The sequence below is a fragment of the Pinus tabuliformis genome, chromosome 3_2, assembly GCF_031772625.1.
Source record: "Pinus tabuliformis cultivar Carrire ecotype Pingquan chromosome 3_2, CPIR1, whole genome shotgun sequence".
Classification (NCBI taxonomy): Eukaryota; Viridiplantae; Streptophyta; class Pinopsida; order Pinales; family Pinaceae; genus Pinus; species Pinus tabuliformis.
This window is the reverse complement of record NC_142302.1, coordinates 870,288,780-870,311,054: the sequence shown is the minus strand read 5'-3', so window position 1 is coordinate 870,311,054 and position 22,275 is coordinate 870,288,780.

Sequence of the window (22,275 nt, the reverse complement as noted above, 5' to 3'; positions counted from 1 at the left end):
CTTGATTACTCTTTGGTCAATTAGATATATGTTAGATCTACGATTTTTTGTTGCTGATTAGCTATTTTTTATGCTTGATATTATCCATAATTGATCATTTTATTTGTGGTCTTCCATCACTCTTGTGTTTCAAGGTGTACCTACATATTTTTTGGGTTCTTTGGATTGAGGTTGCCTTTTTCCTCTATATCACATTTTTGGATCTACTTGACTTCTTTTAGTGACTGTTTAGAGCTTTTTCATATTTAATTTTTCGATCCATTTGGCATTTGTATGATTTTGTCATTTGTTTTCGAGTGATCTCTTTCTTCTCTTGTTTGTTTTCATCAAAATTGGTGGTGTTGTGATAAGTTGTTTAGTTATCATCTAGAAAATTTCATGTGCGTGTGTTTCCATTTTTTTTATCACTCTCATTTGATCTTTTTTATGCCTTCCTACCTCTATGGTCTAGTTTTGACCTTTTTAGAACATTGGCCTTTGTTAATCCATTGTGCTACAACCCTAATATGTTGAAATTACTTTCCTTTTGGAATTTTGTCTTTGTTTTTTATTGCTTGAGTGCATTTTCTTCTTTGGTTATGTTTTCCTAGCTTTGACATTTTTTAATTGCTTGACACTCGAGCTTGGGGACTTTTCTTTGGCCTCTTTTCAGTTATCTCTTCCTTTTTGGTTCTTTTCTTGGGTCAATTTTTTTTAAAATCTGACGTATTTTCATTTAAGAATTTAGTGATATGTGGATCATAATAGCACTTGGTGTGTTGGGAAAACTTCTTACCCTCCTATAGTTAGCATTCATCCAAGTGAAAAGGAAAAATTTTCATATTGTTGCATCAGGGTTACTAACAAGAGTCATTCACACCATATAAGTTTCATTCCACATCCAAATTATGTAAGTAACAACCACTTAAAATCAATTTGATAATAAAAGTAACTAGACTCATCTTTTTTCTTTGTTGGTATTAGACCAACACTAGCTTAGGTTAGGGTCTTGGAGATAGGTGTGTGAGTCAACTACTTCAACACTACAAAACAAACTTAGTAGATTGTGGTAGGGAGATAAATCCACTTGCAGTAGTTCCTTTTGGGAATCCCTTTTAACAAGATGGTTAAGCAGAAGGTCACACTTGGGGTAGGGGATATAGAGAAATTTCAATGCATCCAAATAGAGTTATTAGAATTTTGTTGTAGCACTTGGGATCACTTGGGAGGAAATGCTCAAGGACGTTTCAGTCTTAGATATCTAGGCTAAGTTTCCTACCCTTGCGTGTCATTTTTTCCTATGACTATCCCCCTAGGACATGTTATTTCTGGTGGTAACCATGATGGCCTATATTTTAAGTATAACACACAAGTGTAGGGTCTGGGTATTGTATGTACCTAGTACAAATAAGTAGGTCACTAGTGCAACTATTCCACGACCAGCTTCTTTGTATTTTGGTTTATGTTTCACTACCTTTTAGGAAGTTTCTAGTGTGTGTTGTTTAGTCTCAATTAGTATTTTTGGCGTTAGGGTTTTTTCACTAACATAATTTTATTAATTTCTAATTTTCACCCTCGCTAAACATAGTCACCGTCAGTCTCTTTGTCTTCAAATTTTACCTCCTGAATGAGGTGCATTTGTCACTCCAGCAGTGAGAGTGCTTGTCAGTTCTCAATACTTAGATCAACACATAGCTTTAGATCCTATACACGGTCCTTCTAGTAGTGACTTGATTTATATCAAAAATTTGGCATATGGTTATGGTTCTCCTTCAAATCCATTGTTGATTGTTCCACTAGTACCTATGTTGTTTAGGTTCAACCATGGCGGTTCCACACCTACTTATACCTTTTTACCATTTCCAGTTCTCTATCATATGGTAGAGTGTGAGACATATTTACCCTCTACATTCATTGTTTCAACTACCATGTTGTTGGGTCTAAAATACAGATGGAAATTAGAGTTTCATTTACTATCAATCCAGGTAAGTAAAACTTCGAGGATCATCCAATATATATGGACTCAAAGACAAAATAAACTAAGCTATATGAAGAAATATTAAAGCTCCCTTACAGGAGACTATTCATTAATATTTCTATTCAGACATTTAAACTAATGAAATTGAAGCTCTTAAACATAATTCTGATTAGTTGCATGAAATATTAAAGCTCTCTTACAAGAGACTATTCATTTATATCTCAATCATATAAATCAGAAACTTGAACTAATGAAATCAAACATTAAATAACAAAACAGATTCATTGAAGGAAACATTAATACTTTCTTATGAAAGGTCATTCATTAATATTTCAAACATATGAACCTAATATTTTAATCTAATGAAATTCACAAACATAAAATAAAAGCTTACCAAAACAAAAGTGTACTTCCTAGGCAATGGGGATCCTTCCAAGGATTCACAAGCACACCAAAGGAGAATTCAAATGTAGAGGATCAAAGAAGCTCCATTTTATTGATCAAAATTTTCAAAGTACAATGGCTATAAGCTCGTATGATCTAAACCAAAACTACTCTCAATTCTATCAAGTTCTAAGATTTCTAAAGATTAAGATTACAGAAAATGAAGATTACAAATGAAGGAGATAACACTCCTATTTATACAAAAACTATGATAACAAACTCATAAATGTAGACCCACTATTCACTCCTTTGATCCACATATTTCTCAACCAATGGTGACACATAACCATATCCTCCATGATCTCCTCCATGAGGTCAATGATCTTCTCCATGAGGTCCATGATCTCCTCAAATTCGAATTTGAACATAGAATTCCAGATAAATATGCCTTGGAGGCTTCCTTTGTACCTACACATGTCAACAAACTCATTCTAATTGTTAGGTATAAGTATATGGATATTATTTTCTAAAGTTTAACCACAAATTCACTTAAAAATACTAAGAATTAATAATGTTTTGGAAAACACAATGGTAACCCATTTAATGATGAAAGTGAATTTGATGTGGTGACATGGTGGTGGAATAGAGGTGAGAAAATGTGTGAAAGGAGTGAAAGTGGATGTATTTTAAGGATAATTCTTAGGCCCAACACATGTCATCATTGCTGCCTCTTAGTGGGGCCATATCTACTCCTCTATCTACACCTATCACATCTTCTTGTGACATCCCACGAATTTCTTCCATAGCTCCAACAAATTTCCCAAATTTTTCTATGCCTACTTTGTCTTCTACACCAACCATGGTTATTCCTCCTAGCCAGCCAGTAGGATCATGATTCTTTTCACCTAGCTTTGCTCAACCAACAATTATTTTTTCTCACTCACATGTAATTACTTCTGGAAATGCGTGGCGGGGATCATTGGTTGTTCCTAGTCAACCTGGGGGCAATATTGTTTCTATCTTGTCACAAGCCTAGTATAGTTCATTGTTTGGAGGGATGCTACCTACCAATACTTTTCCTGGAGGGGCTAGTTTACATGGAGGCAACATTGTTTCTAGTGTCATCACCCATTCATGTTATTCTCCTTATGTTAGTCCTACTTCACATGCTAGTCTTTCGTATGCTCCTAGATACAAAGTTGTGAGCAGTCATGCTCTTGGGGGTCCTTTTCTCTCTACATGCATGTACCTTGGGGGGGAAATCCTTTCATGTGTTACTTTGTCCCATAGCAGCCATATGTCAGGGTGAACCCATACCTTCACCAACAATCCATGCATCATAATCCCTATATGGGGGGGACAAGGTTGGTCAGGGGCTTCTCCTACCTATGATCTATTTATCCAACTTCACAAACCATTTTTCTCTTATCTCGATCTACTGTATTTGTATAAGTTAATTAACGACCCCATTAGACATGCCTCAGTGGCCTTGTATGCCCGCAAACATGCCTTTTGAGATACCCAAACTTAAAGGAAAGCCTAGAGAGAATCCATCCACTCATATCACTACATATCATATGTGGTGTTCATAAAAATCTCTCGTGGACAATTCAATTAAGATTCACTTGTTCCAACGTATGTTAACTGGGGATGCCACAAAATGTCACATTGAATTGGATAAAACATCCTACATTGAATTTTCTTCTTTAGCTCAAACATTGTTTACACACTTCGAGCTACTTATAAGGTATGATATTGATTCTAACCTTCTTTAAAAATTTAAACAAGATGATGCCACACTGATTTCTAACCATATTCATGAATGGCATTGTCACAATACATTGGTTAGGACCAAGATTCCTGATGAGATCTTATGGAAATGGCGTCATTGATCTCTAAGACTTCATATTTCCAAGGATGTGTCCATGTTTCGAGCCATTACTGAGGAGAAAGCTATTCTAGTTTCCTAACAACTTAGTCTCATTTATTCACAGTCAGGCACAGTATAAGAATTTCTTCCTAATGCTCCTAGGCATTTCATTGACTAATTGAAACATACTCTTGGCCCACACACTGATGGTGTGATTGAGTCTATTTTTAAATATGTGAGCCAACTTGTTTCCCAACTTGGACACTTGATCGTTACATCTCAAGCCCTAGCAAGTGTGTCTAGCTCTACTAAATCATCCTCTTTGTCGAATTCCATCGACGTTCTAACAGTGGATTCCACATCACCTAAGAACAACCAATAACCTAGTGGTAAAAAGAATAACAAGAAAAATAATAAAATTGCTCAGGAATATCAACAATATCCCTAGAATTAGGGAAGGGGCACCAGTGAGCATTGCCAAAAGATAAAATTCCCTTTTAAAATTTGTCAAGGTTAACATCTTACTCACAAATACAACCGAATGGATGAAGTTCATAGGTCCCTTGCACGACCATAGTCTACCAACATCCTATTATTTTAACTCATCCATTTCCTGCAGAACCTCAAGAAAACATGGTTTCCCAGCCTCCTCCAAGTTCGCAAGGGGGCTACGAGCAGCCATTTTTATATCTTCCCAATAGTTCATCCGTCTTTATGTGAAAAGAAGATGTCAATGTGACTAGGAAGCTAATTCCTATGATTTTCTAGAGTCTAGTTCTTCACCTAAATACTAACCTGATCCACCTCCTTCCAGTGGACCTCTCACATTAGAAAAGCCTTTGGAAACATTTTATCGCCCCACCCAAGGGTGTCACCCATAAGCAAACACACAATCCATCTTCCTGGGCCACTAATAATTATAGTATTGTTGAAGATAATGTCTAGGTTCCTTGTGCCAGGCCTGCCCTAGAGGTTTTGCAAATTTGTCCTCAAAAGGGAAAGGCCTTGTTGTTTGTGATTGGTAGAGTATATTTATCAGGCTATAGCCACATTTCATTTAATTTTGACAAGGCTTCTCCTAGACTTTCCCACCACATTTCCTTTCAAATTACTATGCATATTTTCCATAGGAATGTCCATCATACCTTGGTGGATGAAGTCTTTTCCACTTGTGTCATGTCGACATCATTGTGGAATGATCTTGACTCTCCAATGCTCGCCCAGTCTAATGCCACTCTTCAAGCCTTTGATGGACATAACTTTGTGCCTAAGGAGGTTCTTCCCAAGTTCACCATTGAGTTAGGTGGAAAAATTATTTATGTCAATGTTGAAGTCATTGATGCTCCTTTGGATTATAACTTTCTCCTTGGTTGTAGTTGGTTCTATGCCATGACCGTAGTTGTCTATTCTGTGTTCCGTGTCCTTTTATTTCCTCATGAAGGAAATATTGTTACCATTGAACAGCTTGACTATTCTGTGCCATCAACCATAATGTCCACTATGAGGAGCTTAGCCCCACTTGTTAGAAACTACCCTGGTTAGTATGAGAGTGTTGGTGTGGGCTTGTTTAAAAGCTCATCTCTTATTGGGGTATTTCCTCAATTACCACTACCTGATATTCTTTCATCATTCTCCTCGAAAGCTCCTATGCATATGAAATGAGCTTTTAAAACCCAATAATACATCAGGAGGTACTATTCGGTAAAACCAAACCTAGAAATCACCCAGAGCCTTCTATTCTCTTTAATCACATACACACATTAGTTTTGTTTTCCAAACTCGGCAAGCACCTAGTGCCTTCTCTTATCTTCAAGAAATATGGAAATCCAAAGACTAAATAGCCTTATCCATAAATATCAACAATAACGGTATTGCGAGACTAAACCACCTCAACCCCGATATGAACAAAAAGGGCATCGACAGACTAGACCATCTCAACCCTCAATATCAGCAATAATGGCATCTAGAGACTAAACCACTTCAACCCTCAATATCATGAACAAGTTCCTAGATGGTCCCATACTTGCATATCCCATCACATTGTACAACACATGCACATACAGAGTGAACAATGTAAACTTTGAAATGGGAACTATAAACTCAAAACAGGAACTCTGGCCAAAAAACCCTGAAAAAACATCAAAAACAGTGCTAAAAGTGAAAAGTGTTGATGCTGGAATAACACCTTTTCTTTTCTTGGGTAAATTTTCAACATGTTTTAAAAATGGCGGTGAAAACCAATTTTTTGCGCAAAAATTATCCAAAAAACACCCTCAAAATGAAAAGGGTTGATTCTGGAAGAAGACTTTTTTTTTCAAAAGTTAAATTTCAACATCTCGAAATAATGGCATGAAATATTTTATCATGACCCCGAAAAAACATTAAATTTAAAAAAATAATGAAAACATAAAATTAAAAAAAAAATAAAAAAAAATTAAAACAATGAAAAAACACAAAAAAAAAAAAAAACCAAAAAAACAAAACATAGATTAAAATATCTATTAAAAGAAAAATATAAAACAAAAAAAAAAATGAAAAAAAAAAAAAATCAATCATAATTTGTAAAAAGAACAAAATTAATGATAAGAACTAAAAAACTAAAAAAAAAATTAAAAAAAAAAAATTATAAACAATTAAATAGTAAAAAAAATATTTTAAAAAAATGGGGAAAAAAATGAGTAATCTTGTAAACCAAAAAAAATTGGCAATCTTGTGGGGAATGAGTAATTAGTTTGTTTTTAATTTTTTTTCCCTCAATTTTTACTGACTTATATATATCTATATTAATTTTGTTTTTTATTTCCAAATTGTTTTATGGTTTATAAGATATTTTTTTTAGCATTTTTTTATTTTTATTTTTATATATTTTTTTATTTGTTTTTTAGAGAGAATTATTTCATTTGGATTGAAAATTTAATTAACGATGTATAAATATGTAAAATATCGAAAATGAAAAATATCGACCTTCTTCTTTAAATATGCAAATCAATAAAAACCTCACTACAAAAAAAATAAAAATAATAATAAAAACAAAAAACTATGAAGAGGAAGACCACTTCCAAAATTATTAAATTTACAAAATAATTATTTACATTTCATACATTAGAAAAGTTAAAGTCAAGAAAACAGGCCTTTTAAAAAAAAGGTCTGATGCAGAATAACCACTTTTTTAAATCGGCATGAAAATCACTACCATTCGAAAACGCAATGTACATAACAAGAATTTAAAAAAATTAAAGTGCCAAAAACTATGCTCTAAAAAAAACATGTGTGTTCTGCATCACCCCTTTTCAAAATCGGGTCACTTTTTTGCTATCTCTACAAAACGGGTAACAGTATCAGTTCCCGTTTCAAAGTTTACATTGTTAGTGTCCAACCCAACACATACAACTACACCTATTATACACAACAACACATATACATACACACTGTACAATAAACCGAATACACATGTCATGACACAATGGCTACACAATAACCATAACATAGTACCACATATACATAACACAACATGTACGACATGTGTACAATACCACATGTACATAGCACCACCTCCACAATGTGAACACAAAACCACATGTACATAACACTAGTTGCACAACTTCTACACAACACCACTTGCAAAATGTGTACATAACACCACATGTACACAACACCACCTTCAAAATGTGTACACAACACCACCTAAACAATGTGTGTACAACACCACCCATATGACATGTAGACAAAACCACATGTACATAGCACCACCCGTACAACATGTACACATCACCGCATGTACACAACGATGACAAGTACATAGCACAACATGTACACATCACCACCTACATGGTCTGTTCATAGCATCACATGTACGCAACAACACCTTAATTATGTGTACACAACCCCACATGCACATAACATCACATGTAGAACATCTACACAACACCACATGCACATAACACCACATGTACAACATGCACACAACACCACATGTACAAGATGCACAAAACACCACATGTACATATAACCACCTGCACAACTTGTACGCAATATCACATGTGCACAACACCACCTACACAACGTGTACACAAGTGTTATAACCCTATTTACCACTCCATTATAGTGAGAGAAACACAATATCAACTTACCTCAATTGTTTGGCTAAAATGCATCCCCTTTTCACCTTTTCTTTTACATATTTGAGATTTATTGCATGATAAAATGGGGGAAGCACGTGATCGAGTTATTTCTCATAATTAATCGGCCAAAATAGTATAATTAAGAGATAATAATTATCTCATAATTGAGATAGTCTAGAAAAAATCATAATTGTGAAAAAGGTTTCTATATTTTTCCATTCCCAAGAAGATGAACTTGACCCACTTACGTATCACTTGGCTATGAGTCCATTACTGTAGAAGTTTCCTAACTTGGCAATGCCCTAGGTGTCTAGATACATTCTCCCAATGGATGGAATGAGCCTTTATAATCTAACCAAGAGGAAAGGCGGTAAGATCAAGTATCCAAACTATAGTGTAAGAGCTCTTCTGTATTAGTAGAGTATACCATACTACAAGCTTGATGAGAGGATATCCTTTGCTGGAAGGTATACATTTTTTGTACTCTCATTTTGGATTAATAGAAATTCATGTTCCTTCCTTGTATTTACATGCTTCCTGCAATAATGTTTACTATTTCTATGATGTTTTGAGCTAATGATCTTCCGAGGAAGATCACTTATCGTCCTTTAGTGTTTGTGGTTATGTGTAGGTGTTGAGATCAAGTGTGGATGAAGTAGATCATTTGAGTGGAGCACTGGGATTCTACAATGACTCAAAACCCTTCACCAACCTACGAGGAAACCAGGTGCATGCTTATTCTTTATCGCATCTAGAATTTTTTGTATGTTGCATGTGTGAGAATTAGGTTTGTATTGATCTATCTATCCATTAGTCATTTTTCCATTTGCTAGTTGGTGATCTTATGTGGGAACAATATCACATCGAAATAGCTCCTTGCATGATTCATTCGAGCATAATTGGTGTTTTCAATTAGAGTTTTTATATTTTTCCCTCTTTGTTTTTAGATCTCCTATTTTTCTTTATGTTTTTTGGTTATCTCTTGTTCCTATTGAGTTTTCTATGGTTTTTTGGATTCATTTAAATCTCCACTGATTTTACTTGCTTTATATCTAAGCTAATCTTAGATAAGATCTAACCTTAGACCTGGGGTTTTATTTTTGTTTTTTATATGAGATAATAACAGATCGTGTGTTTAAAATCAATTATACAATTTTATGTACATAATTTGATCGAATTGACCATAGATCTAGATTCCTCTCGCAATTTTGTGTAAAAACAAATTCCCTGAAAGCATACTCCATATGAGGATTTTATGGTCTATTGAGGTCAGCTAGTGGAATATTTGTCCCCGGTTCATGGCACAACATTGCATACAAGTGACTGTAATTTTCTAGTTGTTGGTTTGCCATTTTATACTAGCGACCAATTTCTGGCTACATGGCTGATCCGTGTGACTAGACTTTTAGCCTTGAAAACTAAAATTTATCCTCTGCAAATTTTTTTCTGAGCTTTGGATCTATGTTGACTTTCTTTTGGCCTACAGGTTCTGACACAAATCTGTTTTCTTGTGTTTCATTTCATTTTCTTCGATTTGCTTTGTTTGAAACAAGTTTTTTTCCTTATTTTGAGCATTGATTCCTTGATATTGTTTTGGTCAATTAGAGATATGTTAGATCTATGGTGTTATGTTTCTAATTATATATTGGTTATGCCCAATCTGATCCATCTTTTTTTAGTTTATCTCGGGTCTTCCATTACTGTTTTGTTTCAAGGTGTTCTTGAAGGTTTTTTTGGTGCTTTAGATTGAGGCTTGGCTTTTGCCTGTATATCTCATTTTCAGATCTATTTAACTTCTTTCGGTGACTGTTTAGAGCTTTTTCATATTTCACTTTTAGATTCAATTGGCCTTTGTGTGATTTTATCAGTTGTTTTCGAGTGTTCTCTTTATTCTCTTGTTTACTTTCGTCAAAATTGGTAGTGTTGTGATAGGTTGTTCTGTTTTCATCTACAAAAGTTCATGTGTATGTGTTTCCATTTATTTTATCACTCTCATTTGATACTATTTATGCCTTCTTGTCTCTAGGGTCTAGTTTTGACCTTTGTAGAAAATTGGCCTTTGTTAAGCCATTGTGCTATAGTCCTAGCTTGTTTCCATTGCCTTCCTTTTTCACTTTTGGATTTCTTTCTTGTTTCTTGAGTGCGTTTTCTTCTTTGGTTTTGTTTTCCTAGATTTGACACTTCTGAAGTGCTTGACGTTCTAGCTTAGGGACTTTCCTTTAGCCTATTTTCAGTAATCTATTCCTTTTTGGTTTGATTCTTGGGTAATTTTTTTTTATAAATTTGGGGTATTTTCATCTAAGAATTTAGCGAGAGATGCATGGTAACAGGAATTGGTGTGTCGTGGAAAACTCTACCCTCCTATAGCTAGAAGACATGCAAATGAAAATGAAAATTTTTCATATAGCTGCATTAGGGTTACTAATAGTTTTCATTCATTCCATCTAAGTTTCACACCACATGCCTACTCTGTAAGTAACAACCACTTAAAATCAACATGACAATAAATGTAACTAGACTCATCTTTTTTCTTTTACTTGTAGTACACCAACACTAGCTCAGGCTAGCGTCGTAGAGATAAGTGTGTGAGTCAATTAATCCAAGAGTACAAAAGAAACTTAGTAGCTTGCAGTAGGGAGATAAATCCACTTGTAGTAGTGCCTTTTGTGAAGCTCTTCTAATGAGAGGGTTAAGCACGAGGTCACACTTGGGTTAGGCGAGGTGACATGACCCATTTCTCTTAATTTCAAGTGGCATGATATAGTGGAATTTCCATGCATACAGAAAGAGTTATTAGAAATATTTTGTAGCACTTTGGGACCACTTGGGAGGAAACTCTTATGGATGTTTTAGTCTTAGCTCTCTCAGCTAAGTGTCCTAGCCTTGCATGTGGATTTGTGCTGCGACTTCCCCCCAAGACATTGTTTTTCTGGTGGTAACCATAGTGGCCTATATTTTCAGGATCATACATAGGTGCATGGTTGAGGTCATCTTGTGTGTACCTCGTACATATATTAGTCATACTCTCTCAGTCCTATTGTTGGGTGTTCCACAGCTAGTGAGGGAACTTGGATTGAGTTTACAACTAAAAGTTCTAAGAAGCAAGTCGCTGGCATAACTATTCCACCACTGGCTTCATTAATTTTGGTTTGTGTGTGACTACCTTTTAGGAAGTTTCTAGTGTGTGTGGTTTGGTCCGAGTCAATAGTTTTGGTCGTAGGGTGTTTGTACTAACATAATTGTGTTAATTTCTAATTTTCACCCTCGCTGAACATAGTCACCGTTAGTCATGTTCTCTTCAAAGTTTAACTCCTAAACAAGGTGGACTTGTCACTCCTTCACTGAGAGTGCCTATCAGTGCTCAATAATTATATCAACACATAGTTTTAGATTCTATACCTTGTCCTTCTCGTAGTGACTTGATTTATATCAAGACTTTGGCAAATGGTTTTACTTCTCCTTCCAATCCACATTTGACCATTCCACTATGACCTAAGTTGTTTAGGTTGATCCATGATGGTTCCACACCTACTTATACCTTTTTACAGTTGTCATTTGTTTTTCCTATGGTGGAGTCTGAGCCATCTTTACCCTCCACATTGGCAGTGTCAGCTTCCATGTCAACATTGCCACCTCTAAGTGGGACCATACATATTCCTCCCTCTACACCTAATACATCCTCATGTGGAATCCCACCAATTTCCTTCATAGCTCCCACAAATTTCTTGAATTTTTCTATGCCTACTTCATCTTCTACGCCAACCATGGTTATTCCTCCTAGCCAACTAGTAGGATCACAAGTCTTTTCACATAGATTTTCTCAACCAACGATTCTTGTTTCTGAGTTAGGTCTAATTACTTCTGGAAATGTGTGGGGGGCTCATCAGTTGTTCCTAGTCAACCTGGTAGAAACATTGCTTCTAGCTTGTCACAAGCCTGGCATAATTTGTTGTTTGGAGGGACACCATCTACCAATACATTTCCTAGGGGGTGTAGTTTACTTGGAGGCAACATTGTTTCTAGTTTTGTCATGCATACATGTTATTCTTCTTATGTTAGTCCTACTGCATATGCTGGTCTATCTTATCCTCCTCATGACAACCTTGTGAGAAATCATGCCCTTGGGTGTCCTTTTCTCTCTAGGGGCTTGTACCATGGGGGGAATCCTTTCACTAGTTACTCCGGCCAGTAGCAGTCATATGTCGAGAAAAACCCATTCCTTCACCAACAATTCGTGCATCATAATCCCTATATGGGCGAACCACAAGGTTCATTAGGGGCTTCTCTTGCCTATGATTCATTTAGAAAAATTTACAATCTGTTTTTATCTTCTCTCGATCTACCAAATTTGGATAAGTTGACTAAAGACCCCATTAGACATGATCCCTAGTGGCCTCCAATGCCTGCCAAACTACCTTCTGATATACTCAAGTTTGAATGAAATTATGGAGAGAATACATCCACTCATATCACTACATATCACCTGTGCTATTCATCCAAGTCTATCATGGATGATTCAATTAAGATTTTCTTGTTCCAATGTAAGTTAATTTGGGATGCAAAAAAATGATACACAGAATTGGATACAACATCCTACAATGACTTTTATTATTTAGCTGAAACATTCTTGACACACTTCAACGTGCCTATAATTATCATATCAATTCTAACCTCTTTTCAAAATTTAAACAGGACTATGCCACACTAATTTCTAACCATATTTATGAGCTTCATCATTGCAAGAGGTTGGTTAAGACCAAGCTTCATGATGAGATCTTATGCAAATGGCTTTGTCAATCTCTAAGACCTTTGAATTCCAAGGATATGTCCATGTTTCAAGCCATTACTAAGGAGTAAGCTATTCTAGCTACCGAACAAATCGATCTGATTTATTTGTAGTTAAGAATGTATATGAAATTCTTCCTAATGCTCCTAGGCCTTCCATTGACCGACCAAAACCTACTCTCGGCCCACACATTAATGGTTTGATTGGGTCTATTTTTTGTTCTGTGAGCCAACTTGTTTCCCATCTTGGGCACTTGATTGTCACATCTCAAGCCCCAACAAGTGTGCATGGCTCTACTAAGATAGCCTATTTTGAGAATTCCATCAACATTCTAATAGTGAGTTACACATCACCTAAGAACAACCGATAAACTAGTAGTAAAAATAATAACAAGAAGAATAAGAAAAATAATAAAATTGCTCAAGAATCTCAACTAGGTCCTCAGAATCAAGGAAGGGTAACCAATGAGCATTGTCAAAAGATAAAATTACCTTGTAAAATTTGTCAGGGTGAACATCTTACTCACAAATTCCCTCATATGGATGAAGTTCATAGGCTCCTTGCACCACCAAATCCTTCCTAACAACTTGTTGTTTAAACTCTTATGTTTTGTCCAAAACCTCAGGAACAAATGGTTTCCCACCCTAATCCACCTCCATAATGGGGCTAGAAGGGGAAATTTTCCTATCCTCCCAACAATTCATATGTATTTATGTGCAAAGAAGATGTCAACGTGACAAGAAAGCTAAGTCCTATGATGTTCTTGAGTCAAGTTCTTCTCCTAAAGACTCACTTGCTCCATCTCCTTCCACTGAACCTCTCACACTAGAAAAGCCTTTTATACCATTTTATCGCCCGCACAAGGGTGTCATATATAAGGAAACACACAATCCCTCTTCGTGGGCCACACAACATTAGATTATTATTGAAGGTCTTCTTAAGGCTTCTTGTGCCATGTCTGCTCTGAAGGTTTTTTAAAGTTGTCTTAAGAAGGGAAAGGCCTTGTTGTCTCTGATTGGTAGAGTAGATATATTTGACTATAGCTTCATTGCATTTAATACTGAGAAGGCTTCTCCTCAACTTTCCCACCAGATCGCCTTTCAGATTATTGTGCATGTTTTCCAAAGGAATATCCATCGTACCTTGGTTGATGAAGGATATTCCACTTGCATCATGTCAAAATCATTTTAGAAGGATCTCATCTCTCCAATGATCGCCAAGTCTAATGCCACTCTTCGAGCCTTTGATGGACATAAATTTGTGCCTAAGGGAGTTCTTCCCAAGTTCAACATTGAGTTACGTGGAAAAATTGTTTATGTCGATGTTGAATTCATTGATGCTCCTTTGGATTATAACGTTCCCCTTGGTTGTAGTTGGTTCTATCCCATGACCACAATTGTCTCATTCTTGTTTCATGTCCTTTTTTTTCCTCGTGAAGGTAAGATTGTTACCATTGACCAACTTGACTATTGCATGCCATCAAACCAAATTTCCACTACGAGGAACTAAGTCCCACATGTCAAAAATTACCCTAGTTAGTATGAGAGTGTTGGTGCAGGCTTGTTCAAAATCTCTGCTCTTATTGGGGTATTTTCTAAGTTACCACTGCCTAAACTTATTTCATCACCCTCTTCAAAAGCTCCTATGCATATGATATGGAATATGACCAAGTTACTTTTCCCACATAGGTCACCCCTCTACCTATTCGACATGACTCCATTGATCACAAACCTCCCTGGCTAGTCAATTTGGCAATCAAGGATCTGTTTATTGATAATCCTAGGGAGATTGTGCCTCTTTCTACCTCTTGTCTCCCCGATGTCTGATGGAGGATAAATCAAGTCCCTCCTTCAACATATCTTCTCCTGTTGACTTTAGTTCATTATCTAGGAGTTTGATCTGGGAACCCGTACTACCTTGGACCTAGTAGAACTAAGTGGCAAGCTTTCTTGAGATTGATAGTGGGTTTACATCATTGGCTCATGATTGGTCAAGCTCAATGGTGTTCGACATCAAATCATCTACTCACACTAAGTGGACTATATTGGGTACCTTGGGTTCCTTTTTCATGATTGGTGGATTCCCTTGTGTTTGTTAATGGTTACCTCATTGACTAGTAATTAGGTGGTTTCTACCATGTTCAACATCAGTTCATATATTCGCATGGTGTGGATTTTCATGATTGGGGTTATGTCGAAGACCTTCAGTTAGGGACATCTCACTCTTATATGGCATCCTTAATAGGATGAATTGGAGTTATGTATCATTTATATATGCTGAGGACTATCTTTAGACACTTCTCTTTACGTCATGTGTCCATATTCCTATTAATGTATACCGTGACATAGATCCACATTGTATTTGTTGGTGGTTATTCTCTATCTATTGAGTCACATGGATCCACTGCGTATGTCTTCCTGGCCATGTTATAGCATTTCATTTCGTGGATCTACATTGTATTTTATGGTGGACATATTTAGTATTTTCTTATGACCAAGCATGGGTATTCCCGCCTCGAGGCTATTATCAATAGAGTCGACACTTCAACACTTGAGTTCCTCCAATCCAACTTCATAGTATTGGCTCCTTCCTCCCATTTTGAGCTTTGAATATTATTGTAATGCATTTCATCCATCAGTTTCTCTTTTGACCTCATGCATTAGGCCACATTTTTTATCTCTATTTACCAATCCATTATAGTGAGAGAAACCAAATATCAACTTACCTCTATTATGTGGTTAAAATGCATCCTCTTTTCACCTTCTATTTTGATTATGTGAGATTTATCCCGTGATAAAAGGGGGGAATTACATGATTGAGTTATTTTTCATAATTTGTTTCCAAAATGTTATAATTATGAGATAGTAATTATTTCATAATTAAGATAATTAAGGAAAAACTCATAATTGTGAAAAAATTTTCTAGAGTTTTCCATTTCCAAGGAGATAAAATTGACCCACTTATGTATGATTTGGCTAGGGGTCCCTTATTGTAGAAGTTTCCTAAATTTTTAATGCCCTAGATGTCTAGATAAATTCTCCCAAAGGATGGAATTAGGCTTTATAATCTCACCAAGAGGAAATGGGGTAAGGACGTCAAGTATCCAAACTATAGCATGAGAGCTCTGTTGTAATGGGAGAGGAGACCCTACTACAAGATTGAGGAGAGGACATCCTTTGTTGGAAGGTATACATTTATTTTACTTTCATTTTGGATTAATATAAATTCATGTTCCTTTCGTGAATTTACATGCTTGCAACAATAATGTTTACTATTTCTATGATGTTTTAATATAATCATCTTCCAAGGAAGATCGGTTGTCATCCTTGAGTATTTGTGGTTGTGTGAAGGTGTTGATATCAAGTGTGGACAAAGAAAATCGTTTGAGTGGAGCACTAGGATTCTACAACAAGCTCAAAACCCTTCACTGACATGCGAGGAGGCCAGGTGCATGCTTATTATTTATAGCATCTAGAATTGGTTTTACGCTTCATGTGTGAGAATTTCTTTGGGATAGATCTATATATCAATTAACCATTTTTACCTTTATTATCTGGTGATCTTATTCAGGCATAAGATTAAGGAGGAATGGCTACTTACATGATTCATTGCAACAAAAACACTACATGTACACAAAACCACATGCACAATGTCTATACAACACCACATGTACATAGCACCACATGTACAACATGCACAAAACACCACATGTACATAACACCACATATACACAAACACCACATGTACACAACACAACATGTACAACATCTACACCACAACAATATTGTATATCCAGAGATCACTCTTCACCCTTCACCCTCCACTATTCACTCTTGTCCCAACATGACACATATTGCACTCCTTTCATTCCATTTATCCCTCAACATTACCTACCGTGGAATAAACATAGGCATAATATAAGCCCATAATATCAATTCCTATCCACATGATATTAACCTCATAGATCTATCAGGGCTACTCTACCCACTTGATTCCTCACAAACCAGGAACCTTTGCATGCCATTTATCTGTATAAGCAGTCATTCCTCCATAATCATAATCCTTGTCAATCCTGCAAGACAACAAAATATATACATACATATATACATATAAAAATTAGCATAAAGTAATCATGACCCCTAACAACCGTGTTAGACAATGACATACATACATTTATACATATAAACATTAGCATAAAGAAATCACAATCCTTGATGACCCTATCAGAAAACAACATACATGCATATATATACATATATAGATATCAACATAATTATAATCAAAATGCAATTACTAGATATCATAATGTCAAGGTTAAGAGAACTCCCTTTATTCATAGACAACATGCACAACATTGAGAACAATAGTTCCCGACATATCCAAGGAATTTGATGCCTATAATCGATTTACTTTACCTTTCTTGTTACATTTCTCATGAATATCCTACCACCATCTATTTATCCCAATGAACCCAACCAATCCAACTGACTATCATATTATTCCCTTCTGCTACCCTTATACATGCAAAAGGCTACATTTGGGTCTTACATTACCTATTGGGTTTCATCAATATCTCCCTGAGCTCCACTAACTTTCTTCTTTCCCAAACCAATTCCCAAGGCCCTTAAAACATAATAGGAAATATCATGAAAGAAATAAGCAGAAAACAATGAAAACGAATAGCAATATGAAATAACAAACAAATTGGCATGGCCATGCACTAGACACAAACAAAATTGAAAATCAAGAAAAAAAAGAACAAAGCAACAGACACCATGATTCAATCCCCATGGGTTCTTGTTAAAATTGGAAACTAGACCCAAACTCCATGTGGGTCATCTTATTCATGGCTGATAATATTTTTATTAGATTCCTCTCATTGAGAGGTGTAGGATTAATCTAAAGATCATCCGATTCTGATAATAATTTATGGAGATATGAATTTATTTTGATTATGGAATAATTATCGAGCTGACCAACTACTCATGTAGGCTCAGAAGCCCAACATGCACATCTATTCATCATCAACACTTGTGTATAAATACAGGAGGAATTTTCTTCATTTGCACACACTCATCTCATCACATCTCTCTCTCTCTCTCCTGCGCAGAAAAGAGGCTCTTCTCCTATTGTGCAGAAAGAGACGCTTCTCTCACACGTGTGGAAGGAAGGACACGGATTTAGGGCTGCAACTGTAGATCCAAAGTTTGACTAGTGTTGACCATCAGTCTCCATTTTAGAAGTGCGTTGTAGGTGATCCTGACTCTCTGTGGAAGTCCACATTTTTTGGTGAAGGAATCAAGCCAATCTGATGGTCGTTTTGCAAGATATTTTCTGCCCTAGTTTAGGGTTGATCTAGGGTTTGTTGCTGCTTATGTAAATCAGATTTATGTACTATTTCTCTCTGCTGAATTATTGAAGATAAAAGAAGATTTTAGAAAAGGGTTTCCCCATATTAGGGTTTGTCTCTGGCTAGCCACCACATCTTGTGCTTCTTGTCTTGGCTTGTTTTCTGTCGATCATTTAATGTTCTATCTGCACTTTACTTTATGTACATGTGATTGCTAATCTGTGGATAATAATAAGAAAGATAAGTAAACTGTTCTAAGCATAGAATATACCATAAGTTAACATGGTATTAGAGCTGAGGTGAAGACAAAGCAAGAGCAAGAGAAATCACCGAAGAGAAGATTGACATGGCTATCCTAAAAGAACTATGGGGCCCTCAACATTCTTGGCTACCAAAGACAAGCTCTGTGAGAAGTCTGACTATCATAGATGGAAGACGTCTCTTGATCTAACCTTAGAAGTTAAAAGAGTGTTGGACCATGTGAGAGGCAATATTGTTGAGCCTCCATCAAATGCACCCGCTGCTACCAAGAACAAATGGAAAACCACTGAAGTCAAAACAAAGAGGATCATTCGGGACACTATCGACAAGCACTTAGTGGCCTGCATCTCTGACCTAAACACGTCTAAGGAAATATACGATAGACTGGTGAGTTTATTTAAAGTTAATGATGCAAATCAAGTTTTTTTCTTAGAAATAAGCTGAAGGAAATCAACAAGGGAAAAGATGAGAGCATGCAAGCATATTTCTTAAGAATCACCGATATCAAGAATGATCTCCTATCTATTGGAGAAATTATTACAAATAGGGAAATGGAACCCTCAACCCTTGGAGGATTACCATCTGAATGGTATGTGTTTAGTGGTGAGCACTAGTATTGCAGCAATAATGCTACAACTCCTGGGCTTCCTACTTTACTTTTCATCAACGCAGTAGTTCATAACAAACTTGGAAGCAACGATATTGTATGCACAAGTACTAGTTCTTATCGCTGGTTGTCACTTTGTCAGCTAGCACAAGATCACTGGGAGCTCAAGCCAACTTCTATGAATTCTAGAAGAAGCTTTATATGTGATGAAAGAAAGGAAATCTTAACCTACAGAGGCTACTCTACTTGTAGAAAGTGAAAGAAGACTGAAATGTGAAGTAAACCTAGCAAACCCTAATTAACTAGCTAACCCTACTTTTGCAAAAATAAAGGTGAAAACCATAAAATTAATGCCATTACCTACTTAGGAAGTAAATTTTTGGATTTTTATGTATTCTTAGGTGAAATTGTCATGCATGTAATTTATTTGTTTGTCAACGTGGCAGTGATTAGGTGGCAATGGAGGATGACTTTGGAGTTTGTAGAGGTGTAGCAAGGTGTGGAGGGGTCCTAAGATGTCCCAGGTGGCCTCCTGGAGGCTTTCCCTGCAATCAAACTTCAAAAAGACACCTACAGGAAAATCTACAGGAGGTCTACAGGAGGATGCCGAGAGCAGTGTTAGAGGTTTTGAAGGTGGCAAAATGGGTGGAAATGGTAGCTGATGGCTAGGATGATGTGTTGAGGTGTCTAAGGTTCATCAAGGAAGATTAGGGAAGAGAAAGATGGTTGGACTTGTTCAAGGAAAGAGAGGAAAGTTCATGGGAAAAAGTACAGAAAATTATGGCAGATTTGTGAGGGACATTGGATGACTTATGGAACATGGATCAAAAAGAGATGGTGATGGCTGATTGGTTGACTTATTGTGAGCAGAGATGTACTACAAGAGAACTGAGAATGAAGCTCTAAAACTAAGAAAGCAAAGAAACTAGCTACACTAAAAAACAAAATTGTTTATCAAACTAGCCTAAATTCTGATCTAATAAAGTAAATTCTGAACAATTCTATATGGAAAGAAAGCATGGAAAGAAATTTATTGTAAAGACATAAATGAGCATGATGAAATAGATCTAGAAAAAAACATTAATCTTCTAACAAGCTACAAGACTAGAAATCCTATGGCAAAGGCAAATCTATGTTTTTTTTGGTGGCAACAATAAGGTCTTGGCCTCAGTTCATGGTCCCAAAGGGGAGAAAGGAGGTCAAGGCCCTGTTGATGGCCTTTTTGTATCTTCTTCTATCACTATTCAACCTGCTACAACAAACTGAAATGGAAACAACTTTTTAAATTACCAAAAGCAACCTATTCTTAACTAAGAAAGAAATCTATCTATCAGCAACTCATTCATAAACTAAAACAAAGCATGTAAATAAAAAATAAGAGGTTCTTGGATTCTTCGATTGGGCCCTAACCCAAGAGCTTCAGCCCTTTGAGGTAACTCATTGGTAGATTAGAAACAATCTCATCTTCATTATCAAAATAACAGTAAGATAACATGAAACCATTTACAAAAGTAAGCTCGAAGTTGAGCCAAGTAGAGCTACAACAAAAGTGCGAAAATTTGAATAACATCCAACAACCTAATGAGGCCCTAGGCCTCTCTACTTATACAACTAGAGCTCCCAATAGCTCTCATAAAATTAGGGAGGCTTGGCTCCCAAAACTTGAGATAGACAACAGTTATACTCCACTTGCTTGGCTGCCTCTTTGGTGCATTGATGTGGCTGCTTGTGCTCCAAGCTTTCTGAAGGAGAATTCGAAGTAGGGAGTCATAAATGAGGGGAACACCCTCCTATAAATCCTCTCCCTTGTTTTCTTCGAATATTTTCTACCAAATGTTCATTAAATCTTTGACTTTGTCTCCAAAATTGACCAAAAATCTGCATTAAGCACACATTAGACTTCAAGGCATAATGACCAACCCAACTCACTCTATTAGCATAAATATAATAAAAAACATGCAATAAACTAATGAGAATGGTGGATTAAGCTAAGTTAGGAGGCAAAATGAGCCCATATAATTACCCATTTATGGGGCTCATCATCACCCCCTACTGAATGTGTTGCTCATCCTCTGAGCAACTAGTCCATCTCCTCATCTTTGATGGCCTTGATGGCCTCCCTGACATCCCATGCTTCTGATGTGAGGTCCTCTTCTTTGTCATGGAATCCTTTCTTTTTTTCCACCTCTTCCCATTGTTGTTGTTCTTCTTCCTCTTTTCCACCTTCAAGTAGGCCTAGCAGCAATGGGGGACTCAATTTTGTCAGGCGGAAAGAGTCAATAGTGCGGACACAACCAACCTCCCTAGGAGCCTAAGACTCTCTAGTGACAAACAAGACAAACAAGAGCAATCCTTCTCTAAACATGCATTTACTATATAAGAAATCAAGTGTTTAGATCCTACCTGTAGTCCAACGCTATTGTAGCAGTCCAACCTCGCTGATCCGGATGAGCTCCTCCTTCACTTTGAAACCTGCGTTCACTAACAATCAAACGATTAAATAGCACTTGATAATCTCATAAAATAAAACATATTTAACACATAGACCAAGGAGTACATGAAACAACTCATAAATAACAAGTTATTGAGAAGAATGGACTCATTTGCATTAATAGGAAACAAAAGGAACAATTACAACCTGAGCCTTGGTGTTGTGCAAGTCCCTCCCAGGGTCCATCAAGAGTTCTCCTTTACTTTGACAAAGCTCACCCACTTCCAAATAGAACAAGCAAAGATGACAATCTCTCCTCACAAGCTTCTAAATGGGAGTCCTAATTCCAACAGCATCTACCCTTAGAAATGTTTAGCTTTCAACCTCCCCTCCTTCTGGCCCAATGCCTGTATTTATAGTGCTCAAGAGGAAGTTAATCAAGTCCACCATCAATGGGATAATCCCCTCTTTGGATGGGATAGCTCCCTTATTGATGGGATAAGTTCCT